The sequence below is a fragment of the Coenobita brevimanus genome, chromosome 73, assembly GCF_032717465.1.
Source record: "Coenobita brevimanus isolate Jiangsu-jjx chromosome 73, ASM3271746v2, whole genome shotgun sequence".
Taxonomy (NCBI): Eukaryota; Metazoa; Arthropoda; class Malacostraca; order Decapoda; family Coenobitidae; genus Coenobita; species Coenobita brevimanus.
Genome location: NC_137026.1, coordinates 15,610,560 through 15,627,060, shown reverse-complemented (window position 1 = coordinate 15,627,060; position 16,501 = coordinate 15,610,560).

Here is a 16,501-nt window from a genome sequence, read left to right as displayed (position 1 = left end):
CACCTTCCTGTCTGGCCTTTTTCTGTTATGCTTACCATCTCTTGGTGTCCAGTCAGTCAACCTCTTGCTCCATCGATTATCCCTTGTTCTTGCTACATGGCCTGCCCACCTCCATTTCTGTTCTTTTATAACTTGTATAATATCCTTGACTTTAGTCTGCTCTCTCACTCAAGTTGATCTTTTCCTGTCTCTTAAAGATATTCCCAACATTGACCTTTCCATTGCTCTCTGAGAACGAATTAATTTATTTCCCATCGATTTTGTCAGTTTCCAAGTCTGACAACCATACGTCATAGCTGGAATTATACATTCGTTATATACGTTTCGTTTCATACAAACTGGCAAGCTACTTTTCATAATGTCTCTATGTTTACCGAAAGCTTTCCATCCAATTGTAATGCGTCTTTTTATTTCGCTATCATTATCTTCCGTTAATTTTAGTATTTGTCCCACGTAATTGTACTCCTCAACTTCTTCAGGAATTTCTCCACTTATTCTTATGACGCTCTTTGGTGTTTGAGGATTAAACATTACTTTAGTTTTACTCCGGTTCATCTTTAGCCCTACCTTGAGACTTTCTCTGTTCAGGTCATTTAACATTTCTTGCTACGTCTCTGCTTTTTCTGAGATTAGGACAATGTCATCTGCAAATCTTGAATGGTTTAGCTTTTCTCCATCTATGTTCACTCCCTTGTTTTCCCAGTCTAGCTTTCTGAAAATACTTTCTAGGCATGCTGTAAATAACTTTGGTGAAATTTTATCTCCCTGACGCACGCCCTTCTCAGTCTTAATTTTCTCTGAGTCCTTATGTAATTTAACTGTAGCTGTTCCCTCTTTATATATGTTTTCGAGCAGTTTTACAATATTCTCATTCATTCCTTGTTCTCGCAATGAGTTTATGATTGCTATGTGCTCCACTGAGTCGAAAGCCTTTTCGTAATCAACAAAACCTAAGCACAGTGGTTTATTATATTCTGTAGTTTTCTCAATTAGCTGATTCATTGTGTGCAGATGATCAGTGGTCGAATACCCGCATCGGAATCCTGCCTGTTCACGAGGTTGGTTTTCCTCCAAATTTGTAGCTATTCTGTTTGTAAGGACTTTAGTAAAAAGTTTGTAAATGACTGGTAGCAAGCTAATGGGTCGATAGTTACTAAGGTCTTTTGAGTCGCCTTTTTTATAAAGTAGAATAACAATTGCAACACTTAATTCACACTCCTGACAATCTCTCTCTCTCTCTCTCTCTCTCTCTCTCTCTCTCTCTCTCTCTCTATTGAAAGACAATCCTTACCACCATAGGGGGGTCCCCTATTCTACATTTTAAGAGTACTTGATGGCTGAGCAGAGAAGGGGAGTTAAATATGGTAGAGAAACAGCAGATTGGAGGAACATATGATCGTGTGAGTGAATATGATGTGTGATTGGGTAAGCGGGCACAACTGTGGAACAACCTTGGAATATTACCGTGCTGCCTGAAGAACAAATTCATATCATGAACTATGGTTTGTCTTGTTCATAATATCTTTTACAAAATACAACATTAGGTGCTGCCCCCAGTCACTCCTTACCTCGTTGATATAAATTTTGCGTCGTCACCGCCGGGTTTCACATCTCACATAAGTAGACTGGCAGTACTCAGTATAAGTGGACAGCTGTACTTTATTAAATAAAATGGCACACTGAGGTAATGAATATAAGAAATATGTACTGTTATAAACTTCGTAACTGTACCAACCTTGGCATCCCAAACTTTGAAAACTTTAGAGGGAATGTTGTGGCTGTGATGTCCAGCCTCTTTGAGTGTTGGGACGTTAGTGCTGACAGATAGCAGCAGACGGACTTAGCGGGGAAGGCTGAAGTAATGGAGGATACATGCTTGTGCATTAATACTGAAACAATTGCAACTCACTGTTACACGGTTTATGTTCAGCCAGTGTTGTTGATGTACATACAATGTTTATGTACAGTCAGTGTTATTGATGCACTGACCTGTTTATATTCAGGTAATTTTATTGATGAACTCATTTGAATTGTGTTCATTGCTGTTGATGCAGTAATTTGATTTATGTTCAAGCAAGTTTATTTCCAAACTAACTGGATATGGTCACTGCTGTTGACGCAGTAATTTGTTCAGTGTTGTAAATGTACTTATTACACCCGCGCATGCGCCATGAGGAGGGTAACCGCCAAGTATGTGATAACCAAACAGGAATCTTTCTCCTATCCATAGCTGACAAAATCCTAGCTTGTATTTTGCTCAACTGTCTGATCACACACCCTGAATGGGGCCATCTACCAAATGGTCAGTGTGGCTTTGGTGTTTGTCGTGGTACTATTTACATGATCTTTGCCGCACGTCAACTCCAGGAAAAATGTCAAGAGCAACACAGCGACCTCTTCACCTTTGTCAATCTGACAAAGGCTCTTGACACGGTCAGGAGGGAGGGATTGTGGAAGATTACTCAGAAATTTGGGTATCCAAGAAAGTTTATCACGATTGTCCAGTGTCCTGGATAATGAAGAAGCCTCCGATGCCTCCCAGTGGCTATTGGTGTGATGCAGGGTTCTGTTCTGGCTCCCATACTTTTCAGCATGGTGTTCTCTGCAATGCTGATTGATGCTTTCAACAGCTGTGATGATAGCATACATTTCGGATACAGGACTGTTGGGAGACTTTTAAGCTCCAGGCGTCTGCAGGCCATCACAGAAGTAAAGATGGCAGTATTACAGATTTCCTTTTGGCTAATAACTGTGCCCTGAATGCCTAAACAGAGGAGAAGATGCAGCTGGAGATTGATTGTTTTTCCTCAGCCTGTGACAGCTTCAGTCTCCCAATCAGTAACTAAAAGATGGAGGTGATGTACCAGCCTGCTCCTGGGAAACCATTCCAAGAACCCCACATTACAGTAAATGGACAAAACCTACAGGCAGATGACACCTTCACCTACCAGGACAGTACACTCTCACGATCAGTTGCCATTGATGCTGAGGTCAGCAACAAGATCTCTAAAGCAAACGCTGCATTTGGCAGACTTCAAGAGAATATCTGGGAGTGAAAGGGAATCAGCATTTCTGCCAAGCTCAAAGTCTACCATGCTGTAATACTCACCTCACTCCTGTATGCTTGTGAGGTATGGACAGTGCACAGCAGGCACACCAAGCAGCGCAACCACTTCCACCTAAGCTGTCTTCACTGACTTCTGCACATAAATTGGAAGGATAGTTTTCCCAACACAGAAGTCCTAAAATGTGCAAATAATCAAAGCATCCACACTATTCTTCTAATGGCACAAATTGGGTGGGCAGTGCATAGGCTACTCGCATAATGTGAACGGCAGACAGCCAGCTTCTAAAACAGCTCATGTATGGAGAACTTAGTGAGGGCAAGCCCTTTGTTGGGGAAAAAAAGTTTTAGGAACTGCTAGAGAGTTTCCCTGAAGACACACAGCTTTGATGTTGACACCTGGGAGTATTGGGCGAGAATCGTCCTTCCTACTACGCCAGAAACAAAACTGGATCCAATAGGGATAAACTGCTAAGGCTGAGAGGAAGCATGCTGTGCACAAGGCTAGAGCTGCAAATACTACAAATGCTGCACTTACCCATGTGTGCCCAACATGTAAAAGGGACTTCAAGGCGTAATTTGCCATCTTGGGACACACCGCACCCATTCACCAACTAACATCTGAAGTCATGGTCATCTTATCGAAAGGATGAGCAGTACCGTTTATTGGTTTGTCTATACAACCCTATGGAATACTAGCAAGATAGCAGCATCTCTTGCCTTATTTACCTGGCAACCCACCCCTGAATCACATCATCTTTACGTTTCTGCCCGGAATCGTGCTAAGTCTGTTCTTCGCTCTACTAAAAATAATTTCATCCATACTAAATGCTCTCAACTCTCCAACTCGAATTCTTCCCGCTCCTTCTGGCACCTTGCCAAAAATCTTTCTAACAACTTTACCTCATCATCCTTCCCTCCTCCTTTCTACTCTGATGGTTCTGTAGCTATTTCTTCTACTGATAAAGCAGATCTCTTCGCACATACTTTCTCCTCCAATTCCACCTTAGACGATTCCGGTGCTGTTCCTCCATCACTTCCCCCCTCTGACTTCCTTTCGGCTGACATTAAAATTTCTTCAGTTGATGTATTTTCTGCCATCACTGGCCTCAGTTCTAACAAGGCATATGGGCCTGATGGGGTCTCTCCTGTTGTTCTCAAGAACTGTGCTTCTGTGCTTACACCCTGCCTTGGCAAACTCTTTCGCCTTTGTCTGTCAACTTGTACCTTTCCTTCTTGCTGGAAGTTTGCTCTCATTCAGCCAGTCCCAAAGAAGGGTGACCACTCCCAACCCTCCAACTATCGTCCAATTGCTTTAACGTCCTGTATTTCAAAAGTTTTCGAGTCAATTCTTAATAGAAAAATTTTAAGACATCTTTCCTATCACAACCTTCTTTCCGATCGTCAGTATGGGTTCCGTCAGGGACGCTCCACTGGCGATCTTCTCACCTACCTTTCAGACTCCTGGTCATCCTCCTTTCGGGACTTTGGCGAAAGCTTTGCCATTGCACTTGACATCTCAAAGGCTTTCGATCGAGTCTGGCATAAATCTTTAATTTCCAAACTCCCCTCCTACGGTTTCTATCCTTCTATCTGTGCCTTCATCGCTAGCTTCCTTTCTGGTCATTCTATAGCCGCTGTTGTAGACGGCCATCGTTCTTCTCCTAGATCTATCAACAGTGGTGTTCCTCAGGGCTCTGTCCTATCACCAACTCTCTTCCTTTTATTCATCAATGATCTTCTAAGCTGTACATCTAACCCTATCCACTCATACGCTGATGACTCCACCCTTCACCTTTCCATTCGGTTCCCGCAACGCCCATCTCAACAGTTACTTCAGCAAACAAGGGATGAGGCTATGGCACACTTAATGTCTGACTTGGCTCGTATCTCTGACTGGGGTAAAAATAATATGGTTGTCTTTAATGCATCTAAGACTCAGTTCTTACGCCTATCAACCCGACAAAATCTTCCACTAATGTTTAATAATATTCAGCTTAATCCTGCATCATCCTTGAACATGCTTGGGGTTTCATTTACTCGGGACTTATCTTGGAAAGATCATATTACATCTCTTGTAAAATCTGCTTCCAAGAGATTGGGTGTGCTATGCCGACTCCGCTCTTTCTTTACCCCTGCACAATTGTTGACTCTATACAGGGGTTTTATCCGCCCCTGTGTGGAGTACAACTCTCATGTGTGGGGAGGCTCCCCACATACAGCTCTTCTCAATAGGGTGGAGTCAAAGGCTTTTCGTCTCATTAACTCTCCTCCTCTTACTGACTCCCTTCAACCTCTGTCTCTTCACCGCATTGTTGCATCTTTATCTCTTTTCTATCGCTACTTTAATGGTCACTGCTCCTCTGAACTGTCTGCTTGCATTCCTCCACCTCTACGATGGGCGCGTAGCACCCGTCTGGCAGCAAACTCTCATCCCTTTTCTGTCCAACTCTCTAATGCAAGAGTTAACCGTTACTCCCAGTCTTTCATTTATGCAACAGGTCAGCTCTGGAACTGTCTCCCTCTGTCTGTATTTCCTGCTGCCTATGATCTCCAGTCTTTCAAACGCAGTGTGTCCAGGCATCTCAAAATGATCAGATCTTGAATTTGGCTCTCTATTGTATTTTCTTTTTCTCTTGGAGGGAACTGTTACTGCGGGCTCATGGCCTTTGGTTCCTTCTTCCTCGCATAAAAAAAAAAACACACACACATCCTCTGATGGGCTTCCACCATCTGCCCGTGTGCACTCTTCCTAGTAAGATGGACGAATCTACACACACACACACACACACACACACACACACACACACACACACACACATCCACCTCCCTACCCATAAAGCCCACTAACCCTGCCCACCCACCCTCCCCATCCATCCCACTCACCCCATCCACCACACCCTGCCCGCCAGCCCATCTTACCATCGATCCACCAGTCTACCCACCCATCCACCAAGCTCTACCAGCAGGAGGATTTGCAAGTTTACAAGCACACTTCTTACATTAAAACTGTCCGTCTGCTACAGAAGATGATGACTTCTATACTCAATGAGATGGTGTGTTTCTTATTGTCTTTGGTGCCAACATGTGTGATTGTGCAGACCAATCCTGGATCAACAAACTTTGTCACAAAGTTGATACTCAAATTCCAGGTTCGCTGGGAGAACTCTGTTTTAGTTGTGCCGCCATTGTTTACGCTCTTCTCTGGCCAGATTTTGAGCTTAGAAATGAATGGTTCCTTTGTTACTGAGGGGTCACCACTGTTTTCTGTCTGAGGCATTTGTTTCAAGATCCTTGGTATGATGTTCCATTTCCTCAGAGTAGTCCTTATATTATCTTTATATGACTTTTTGTCTCCCTGGGTTGCGAAGTGCTGCAGCGAGTTCACCACACAGGACCTGGCAGAGAAGGCCATGCTCAGGCACGCAAAAACGTGTCCAACCCATCTAAGCTGTTTTATTATTATTATTATTTGTTTTTATAGCCAGCATGGTTTTTATGCTGATTGACTTTGCCTGCTTGAGAATTTGTGCGCGAGGGACTTTATTATTGTGTGAGTCCTAAGCTGTGCCATAGGCATCGAATGTGAAACGAATCAAGCTGTTTGATCTGACGCTGGTAAGTAGTCCAGAATTCAGCATAGTCTCAGAGGGTTGAGAGGCATACAGCTGTATATACTGATACCTTCGTTTCGATTGTCAGGTTGATGATTTCAAAAACTGAATCTGAGACCTTCAAAGGAGACTGAGGCGTGGTTGATTCATGCAAGGACATCTGGATCAATTTTATGCATATCTGTGAGCACACTATCAAGGTTGGTAAAATTCTCCACTTGTTTTACATATTCGCCATTTATCTGAAATGCAAGAGGCTCTGCTGGGCTATTTCCCCGAGATATTATATTTGTTTTATTGACATTTATTCTGAGCCTCATGGCATGGTATATGTTGGAGATGATGGTCAGACTGTTGTAGTGCTTCTGGGGTATGTGGAAGGGACGGCACAGTCATCAGCGTACTGTAACTCTAAGAAATGAGCCCCTCTCCCCCCCCTGCCATACAGAGAGAGAGAGAGAGGAACAACTTGTATTGTAGCGCCAATGGAATGCAATTGTTCGCAATTTGTAATAATGAATGACGATCATCAGAGGAACAAGTGATTAAATTTGTTAAAAAAAAAAAAAAAGTCATAGACAAAAATACAAGATCAAGGTCAGTTCAGTTTTCATAAAATTTACTAGTAAACCAACTTGATGGAAGGGTTGAGGGTCAGGAAAGGATGAAGTAAATCAACATATAAAACCATCGGTTAAAGGAGAAGGTCGCTGAGTAAGGTTACATGTTTGCGCCTTCCCCTCAAATAGTTTTCATTTAATGAACCCTAACTTGGTGGACGTGTTTAGCCCCTTAAGTCCTAATCGCATCAATTGATGCGATTTGAGTTTTATGCCAAAATGACTAATTGCATCAATGGAACGTGGCCTGTAAAAAACTGCGGAGCGCTTGCTCCACCTCGATTATGACGTACAGTCGCGAGCAGATGAAATGGAGACACCAGCACACACACCTCTGGGTCGCTTCTACCCGACGAGTCACGGGAGAGTGAGAGAGGGAGGGGGGTGTATGGAGGGGCTGGTGGTGGGAAAAAGATCAAGAGAGGGAAGGGAAGGGATGGGAGGAGAGGAGGGGCGGCAATAACCATGGCTGTCAAGGTCTTACTTTATCTTGATTATGGATTAATGTTTGATTTTGGGAGAGCTTAATTAATCATGATGTCAATCACATCACTGATAATGGGTTTTAATTTAAAACTGTTTTCACTTGAAGCGAGAGAGTAGTTTGTTGTGTCATAGATGAAGTTGGTACCTTTGCAGCTGAACTGTGGCTTCATAAGATTCTGTACAACAGCCAAAGCGTTAACCTAATGGTTCATATTGGTTAAACCGAGATGAAGAGGACTTCATCAGCACTATGGGTATCACACAAGGCTGCTGCTCACGATGGAGAGACGATTTGAGGTCATAGCAGAGCAGGGTCGCATAACTGGACTCCGAGAGAGTGGAATGTCCATCCGTGATATAGCCAGGTGCGAGTTCCATTCGAGGGGTTCATTGGTGAGAGGTGAAACTGGAAGGGGTTCAAGAGGGAGGGGGTAACACCTGTTTGAGCGGTGTGGTGGAAAATATTGGGGAATGAGGAGAATAGTAATGTAGTCATAAGCCAAAGGTGAAGAAAATATGTGCACGTCGGGTTAACACTTGTCTGTGATGGTTCTGGTGCCCAACAATTAATGGATGAACATTTTAATAGGTTGATTGTGCTCGTCATTCAGGATGTCAGCATAAATATGTCTTGCTATATGTCATCAGACTCTAGCCATGATTATACACATTTTTTATCTTGGGAATGCTAGGGATCAAAAGCATATGAAACCGAATTAGATGGATTTCACATTTACAAAGCTATGTATTGATTTTTAGTTAAGTCATCATACGTCAGTATTTGTTCGATATTACAACTGTAATGATTACAATTTCTTTAATGAATGGGCTATTTTCAATCCTACATCCTTAAGATAAAGTAAAACCTGGACAGCCATGGTTACACCTCTCGTACCCTCCCCTGCCCTTTCTCCCTCCACCAGCCCCTCCATTCCCTCCCCCCCTCCCTTCTTCCTCTCTCACTCCCCTCCCTTCTTCCTCTCTCACTCCCCTCCCCCCCACACCTAGTAACTAGTTGGGTAGAAGCGACCCAGAGGTGTGTGTGCTGGTGTCTCTATTTCATCTGCTCGCGACTGTACATGGCTTCAGGCCAATGAGAACTCACCCCTGATGTGACGTGAGAGGGGATCAGACCAACCCGGGCGGTGGGGGGGGGGCAACCCCCTCTCGGCCGCCTCCATGCCACCCTCTACTCCACTCCCTGACGCCCTCCTTGTCCCCCATCACTCTCCCACCCCTCCCCCGCTGAGGGGGGGTCACCTTGATGTGGTGGCGGGGCTTGAAGCGTGGCTGGCAGTGCCACCTACTTTGGAGGCATGCCTACCTTTGTAGGGTTCGGCATTTGTCAGTGTCATGGACCAAGCACCCCGTACATCACTGGTGGAGGGGGCCTGCTGGTGATGCTAGTCCCTGCTCACTTGCCATCTAGGGTGGGACTGTTGCCTCCCCACGTGTTTGCCGTGCGTGGCGTCCTGTAATGCTGGGAGACATGAGTCCTGGAGGTTGAGCGATGCTGCACGGTGAGCCCTGCAGCTAGCAATACTCTTCTTTGGTCCCTTATTCTGGCTAGACGGGCGGCCTGGTTGGGCCCGACCAGGTCAATCGGCTGGTCATATGTTGGCTAGGGTCAAGTGGGCACTGGGGGGCCTGGTGGCTCCTATCGTCCTGGAGTCACCCTTGTCCAGGCCCCCCGGTGGTTACCTGTGTATACTCTCCCACTACCTCTGGGGTTGCCAGTGGTGTTGTCCCTGGCATTCGACCTCCCCTTGTTGGGCTCCATGGTGAGGGGAGGGGTGGGGGAGTGAAGTTTTTGTTTTATCACATGGCACAATTAAATAAAACTGTTGACGATGATGGATCTGTCCCCGGCCATTTCTCAGACTCTGCGCCCCTTATTGCCACTCTGGACCCTTTTCAGACCCCTGGGGACTTCCGTCCTCTGCCCCAGCGTTCAACTGGGACTGGGAGGAGGTCTCATAGGGTTGCTTTGACTCCAAGGTTTGGCCCAGAGGAAGCAGTAAAAGAAAATTTCAAGAAGTATCTAGTGCTGAAATCCTCTGCAGGGGGCTCAGTTCTGGATATGGACATATTTAATCTGTACCGCGCCATTGTGTCTGCCTGTGGCTGTGAACCAGTGATATCCACCCAAGGGGATGGTAGCCTCCTAAATGAGGTTTCCTCCCCAGAAGAGAGCTCACGTCTCCAGACTCTGACCTCCGTTTCCGGTCACAGTGTATCCTGTACACCTCATGGCACTTTTAACCAGTGTAAGGGGGTCATTTACTCCCGGGACCTCCTCCGATACCCTGAATCACAGTTACTAGAAGAACTACGGTCTTATGGTGTAGTAAAGGTTGACTGGGTACAGAAGAAGATCGATGGTGTTCTGACCCCAACTCCGACGCTGTTTCTGACTTTTGAATGCTTAACTTTGCCTGCTTCCATGAAACTTGCTTGGCTCTCTCTGCCTGTGAAGCCTTATGTTCCGAACCCAAGGCGGTGTTTCCACTGTCAGGGGTATGGACATGTAAGCAAACTTTGTCGGCGTGCACTGGCTGGCCTTCCTGGTGTCTGTATCTCCTGTGGTGAATCGAGTCATACCGGTGATTGTCCAGGACCCCTTAAATGCTATCACTGTGGGGGTCCTCATGGTGTATCTTCAAAAAACTGTCCTCGCTACTGCCTTGAAAAGGAGGTTCTGAGCATTTGCACACGTGAGAAGGTTTCTTTTCCAGAAGTAAAGAGGAGGGCCCAGACTCTCTTCTTTCTGCCTGGAGATACTTATGCTTCTGCCCTTTCAGGGGCACCTGTACGTCATACTGTGACCCAGAAGTTGCCACGACCCTTTACAGTGACCACTTTCCAAACTACTGGTTTGACAGATATTACCCCTGAAATTACTAGTATATGTGAGAATGTTTCACGCCCACCCACTGCTCCAACTGTTCCTACCTCCACTTCAGAAGCTGACGGTTTGCGCACTTCTGTGGTGGTGGCAGATGTACACGTTGATGTAACTCATCCTGTCTTGTCCAGTATGCACAAGGCTCCTTCTGTACCCAGTAAACGTTACTGTAACTCATCAGAGTCCTCAGAGCCTGACAACCGGCCACCCAAGGTCTCTGTTGTCGAACCTTGTATTACCCTCTCTCTTGTTCCCTCTGCCTCAGAGGCTGAGGGGTCTAGCCAGGTGGAAGATGCAGCTGGTGGTTCACCTGTGGTCAAGTCCCCGCCTGGAGATGGTGTTGGAGAAACCATTGGTGCTTTAATTCTGAAAAGTACAAAGTCATCCTCACAGGGTTCGAATCCCGTTGACACTCTTTCCACTTCTGGGGCTTCTAACAGAGGCACTGGCCGTCCCATATCACCCAAGGTGGCCTCCAAGCCACTTTCCAAGCCGAATGTTACTCCACCTCAGAGGAAGAGTATTGGAAAATTTTCCTCTTCCTCGTCCTCATGTTTGTCCACGGATGCTCGACATAGGGTGCAGGTTCCTGGTGCTGGGCAGACTCTTCCCAAGGGCCCTTCTAAGCATCATTTCAAACCCGCTCGTATGTCAGGAGGTGTACAGTCCCGCACTTAATCATAATTTTCCCTTTCACTATGGGTTCTATCATCCAGTGGAACTGTCGAGGTTTACGTGCCAGCTATGAGGAACTGTGTCATCTAGTTTCTCAATTTACTCCTTTATGCATGTGTATCCAGGAGACCATGGTTGGTGAGGCTGTTCCTCCCGGTCCTTCTGGCTACAATGCTTTTTATTCTGATCCTGTGCCAAGCCAAGGTCGTCATGGAGGGACTGCTATCTTCCTCTGCCAGGATATTCCATATAGTCATCTGGATATTTATGGTCCCCTGCAGGCAGTTGCTGTCCGGATGTTTTTACGTCGGCAGTATACAGTTTGCAGTCTTTATCTTCCTCCCAGCGCTACTGTTGAAAGGGCAGATCTGAAACGCCTTATTCATGGCCTTCCTTCTGCCCTTCTATTACTAGGCGATATGAATGGACACCATCCACTATGGGATAACAGTGAGGCCAACCCTCGGGGTGTAATGCTGGCCTCTGTAGTGGAACATGAGGAGTTGGGCATTTTGAACTCCAATATAATGACTTATTTCCAAAGCCAGACAGGAACTTTTACTGCCATTGATTTGTCCTTATGTTCAGCTGATGCTGTTTTAGATATTAACTGGGATGTGTTGCCAAACCTGTATGGCAGCGACCATTTTCCTTTACTCTTAACTGCTGGTGCAGGTGGACCTCAGCTACGTCTTCCTCGCTGGCTTCTGGATAAGGCTGACTGGCCACGTTTCAGGGAATTAAGTTCTATTTCCCTTTCTGTCAATGAATTTGGCTGTCTTACTGAGGTAGTGTCATATTTCAATACCGTGCTGCACTCAGCAGCCCGATTATCTATTCCAAAAACGAAGGGTCAGTTTCCTAAACGTCCGGTTCCTTGGTGGAACTCTGAATGCAGTTCCGCATTGAGAGCCAAACGAGTCACCTTCTCTCAACTTCGTCATCACCGTGGGGATCCTCAGTATATGATAGCGTACCAGAGGGCACGAGCTCATATGAGGCGGGTTTTAAAGGCAGCCAGGCATTCATCCTGGAAGAGATATGTTTCCTCCATCAAGTCAAGGACTTCCATCACCCAGGTGTGGAACTGGGTAAGGAAAATTTCAGGGAAATTTACTGTTCCATCTCCTCCCGTTTTATCTGCAGCAGGTGGAACTGTGGCTGATCCTTTTGCTGTTGCAGAGTTGCTTGCTGAACATTTTGCCAGTGTGTCACAAAGGAATGCAAATACGCCTTCGGCTTGCCACCGTCGGCACCTAGAGTCTCGTGGTCTCAGTTTTGCCTCTGCTGGGGGAGAGCCTTACAATGTTCCATTTTCAATTTCTGAACCCAGGCAGCTCTGTCACAGTGCCATGATTCTTCTCCTGGTTATGATGATATTCCTTATGCCTTTCTACATCACCTGTCTGATGAGTCCCTTTTGTTTTTGCTTTCATTGTATAATAAGATCTGGTGTTCTGGGGAGTTTCCAGCTTGTTGGAATGTTGCTGTGGTTATCCCCATCCCCAAACCAGGTAAGGACTACCTACAGGCAACGAATTATCGGCCTATTTCTCTAACGTCATGTATATGTAAAGTTCTGGAAAAGATGGTCAATGTTAGGCTTGTGTGGTTTTTGGAGAGAGGTGACTTATTATCCCCTGCCCAGTATGGTTTTTGAAAAATGCGATCTACCTCTGATGCACTGCTGACCTTGGAATCTTCTGTTTGTGAGGCTTTCTCCACTAACCAACACCAGGTCACAGTTTTCTTTGATCTGGAGAAGGCATATGACACTGCTTGGCGTCATGGCATTTTACTTTCCCTTCATGAGTTTGGTCTTCGTGGGCGCTTGCCTATTTTTATCCAACAGTTTTTATCTAACTGTTTTTTAAGGGTCAGAGTGGGAGGAGTGCTTTCTAATGCCCGTGAACTGGAAGATGGAGTACCACAAGGGAGTATCCTAAGTGTTACTCTGTTTGCTGTAGCCATGAACAGTGTAATCAGTGTACTTCCTGATGGTGTACGAGGATCATTATATGTCGATGACCTCTCAATATCCTTCACCGCATCTAGAATGTCTCTGATAGAGAGGAAGTTGCAGCTTGCCCTTAATAGAATTTCTGACTGGGCAGAGTCTCGTGGTTTCCGGTTTTCTTTAACAAAGACAGTGGCTATGCATTTTTGGCGTCTTCGTGGGGTTCACCCAGACCCAAACTTGTATCTCTATGGTAGGAGAATATCCTGTGTGGAAGAGATGCGGTTTCTGGGCCTTTTATTTGATAGACGACTAACCTGGGTTTCTCATATTTGCTCTGTTAAGGTGGCTTGTCTTAAAGCTTTGAGTCTTTTGAAAGTTTTAGCTCACACCTCTTGGGGTGCTGACCATCAGACCCTGGTCCTCTTGCATAGGTCTCTTATTCTTCCTAAACTTGAATATGGATGTGAGGTTTACTCCTCTGCAACAGATGCCCGTCTCCAGTTGTTAAATTCTGTGCATCTTGCTGGTGTACGTCTGGCAACTGGGGCATTCAGATCATCCCCGATTACAAGTTTGTTAGTAGATGCTGGTGTACTCCCCTTGGATTTGCGATGCCAGTTGCTAATGATGAGGTGTTGGTATCGTCTTCACCGCATTCCAGACTCAATTCCTTGTGCCATCATATCCCAGGATTCCCAATCTTCTGCTTATGACACCCGTCCTAATCTCCCAAAGCCATTTGGTTACAGGGTCCGGTCTGTTATGCTAGCCCTCTCTGTCCCGAGACTGGCAATTTGTCCACATCGGATCCCTAGAGTGGGTTCTTGGCTACTCCCTCGTGTGACGTTTTGTAGGTCTGTTGTTGGAAAAAAGGACTCGCTTCCCTCTCAGGTGTCCCTCTCTCTTTTTAGAACATGCCTCTATTCATGAGGGTTCTGTCCCCGTCTATACTGACGGGTCTAAGACTGATACTGGAGTAGGATTTGGTGTTGTTTTCCCCTCCTTTAGTTGGGGCGGTGGCCTTCCTGGCATTACTTCAGTGTATACGGCAGAGCTGACTGCAATTTTATATGCTCTTAAAATCATTTTTACTCTCCCCGAATCCGTTTTTGTGATTTATAGTGACTCACGTAGTGCTCTGTCTGCACTGGAGTCTTTTAATGCATCCCATCCATTGATTTTATCAATTTTAGAGTGGCTTTTTCTTCTTGGCCATCGTGGCCGCCATGTGAACTTCTGTTGGGTTCCCGCACATGTAGGTGTGGTGGGCAATGAGAGGGCAGATACTTTAGCTAAAGCTGCGTCTTCTCAACAGCCCCCAACCGACTACCCCCTTCCTGCTTCAGATGTAACACCTTACCTGTGGTACGCAGTTGGTACGTGTTGGCAGAGACACTGGGATGTTGTTTCTCATAATAAACTGAAAGAAATCTTTCATAGAGTGGTTGTGCCAAGGGTTCTCTCCTCCATGTCTCAGCGATTGGAGGTGGCTCTTGCTAGGCTTCGCATTGGGCATTCTCGGCTTACACATGGGTTCCTCATGGGTGGTGAGACTCAACCGTACTGTGATGACTGCCTTGTTCCCCTTACTGTCCGTCACTTGTTGGTCGAGTGTCCGAGTCTGGGGGACCTGCGTCAGAGATTCCTCCATAGACATAAGGGGGTAGATGGTGCCTACTGTTTGTCCTCATTGCTCGGTGAAGCCTCTAGCGATTTTAGTGATGTTTTTAGTTTTCTTCAGAAGGCGGGCCTCCTTCCACTTTTATAAGTAATTGATATTTTATAAATTATGCTTTTATTATTTTCAGTGTTTCTACTAACAGATTTTAACTTTATTTTGAATGTGCCTTTTTTTTATTTAGCTGCACCTTTTACTTTGGTGTCCGGCGGCATATGACCCTGGCAGTTGCGCCGCCAGTTTTTAATTATTTTCAATCAATCAATCAATCTCCCACCCCTCCACACAACTGCATCTATCCTCCCACAGCAACCTGCGTCCCTTCCCACCCTCTCTTGCCCCTCCTCCCTCCCTGCTAGCCTCGTCCCCCCACCAAACCCCACTCCATCTCTCCCTGCTTGTCCCTCACTACCCTTCCAACCCCCAACATGCCCCCGAGTGTCAGGCCTGATGAACGTACCTGTTTCATATTATTTCTACTTCTTCCCAAATTTTTACATCTGATTCTGTTCATTTCTCATTTCGTAACTACCAGATTAGCACCTCTGAGTAGTGTCCGTCTGTGTTAGTTTTCGAAAGACTATGAGGCCTTGTAGGGCTGCTCCCCGCACCTGTTTCATCTCCCCGCACATACAAACACACCTGTTTTCATGGCTGGTGTGATAAATTCCAATGAACTGGAGAGTTTCCACAAGAGAATTTGGTTGTTGCCGAAACTGTAATGATAAGTGTGATGAAGTGTAATGATAATGTGATAATTGTAATGGTGTGATAAATGTGTAACGAGAAGTTGGGAGAGTAAAAAGAGAAATCGGAAACAAATATTTTTTTTTTCTTATGCATGGATTTATAGCATTATTCAACTTTATTTTGATGTCCTTGATGGTTATAAACATTTATATGCGTCTGTGTTAGTTTTGGAATGACTCTGAGGCCTTGTAGGGCTACTCCCACTCATCTCCCCACACCTACATAGACACCTGTTTTTATGGCTGGTAGACAAATCCCATTGAAATGGAGGGTTTCCACAAGAGAATTTGGTTGTTGCCAAAATTTTTCTCCCCCAAGTACCACCAAGGCTTTGTAGGCCTACTCCCCACACTAGTTATCTCCCCACACCTACATACATACATGTTTTCATGGTAGATGTTACAGAACACACTAAAATGTTTTCTTTTCATGCGAAAAGCTGGTTATTTCCAACCCCTGTACAGCCTACTCTCCACAGCCTACTTTATCTCCCCACAGTCTAGTAATCTCCCTACACCTACATACACCTGTTTTCATGGTTGATGTGACAAAACACTTTGAAATGACCTGTTTCAATAAGAAAAATAGGTAGTTATCAAAATTTTCATGTTTACGATTGTTTTCGAGGGGTAACTATCATATACTTTTTTTGAACTTTGACGCGCAATTGTGCGGTAACCATTAGGCCTACGGGGGTATGGATTGCGTTATCAGGTGTGTAAATTCTTCCTCTTTAGCCAGAACACAGT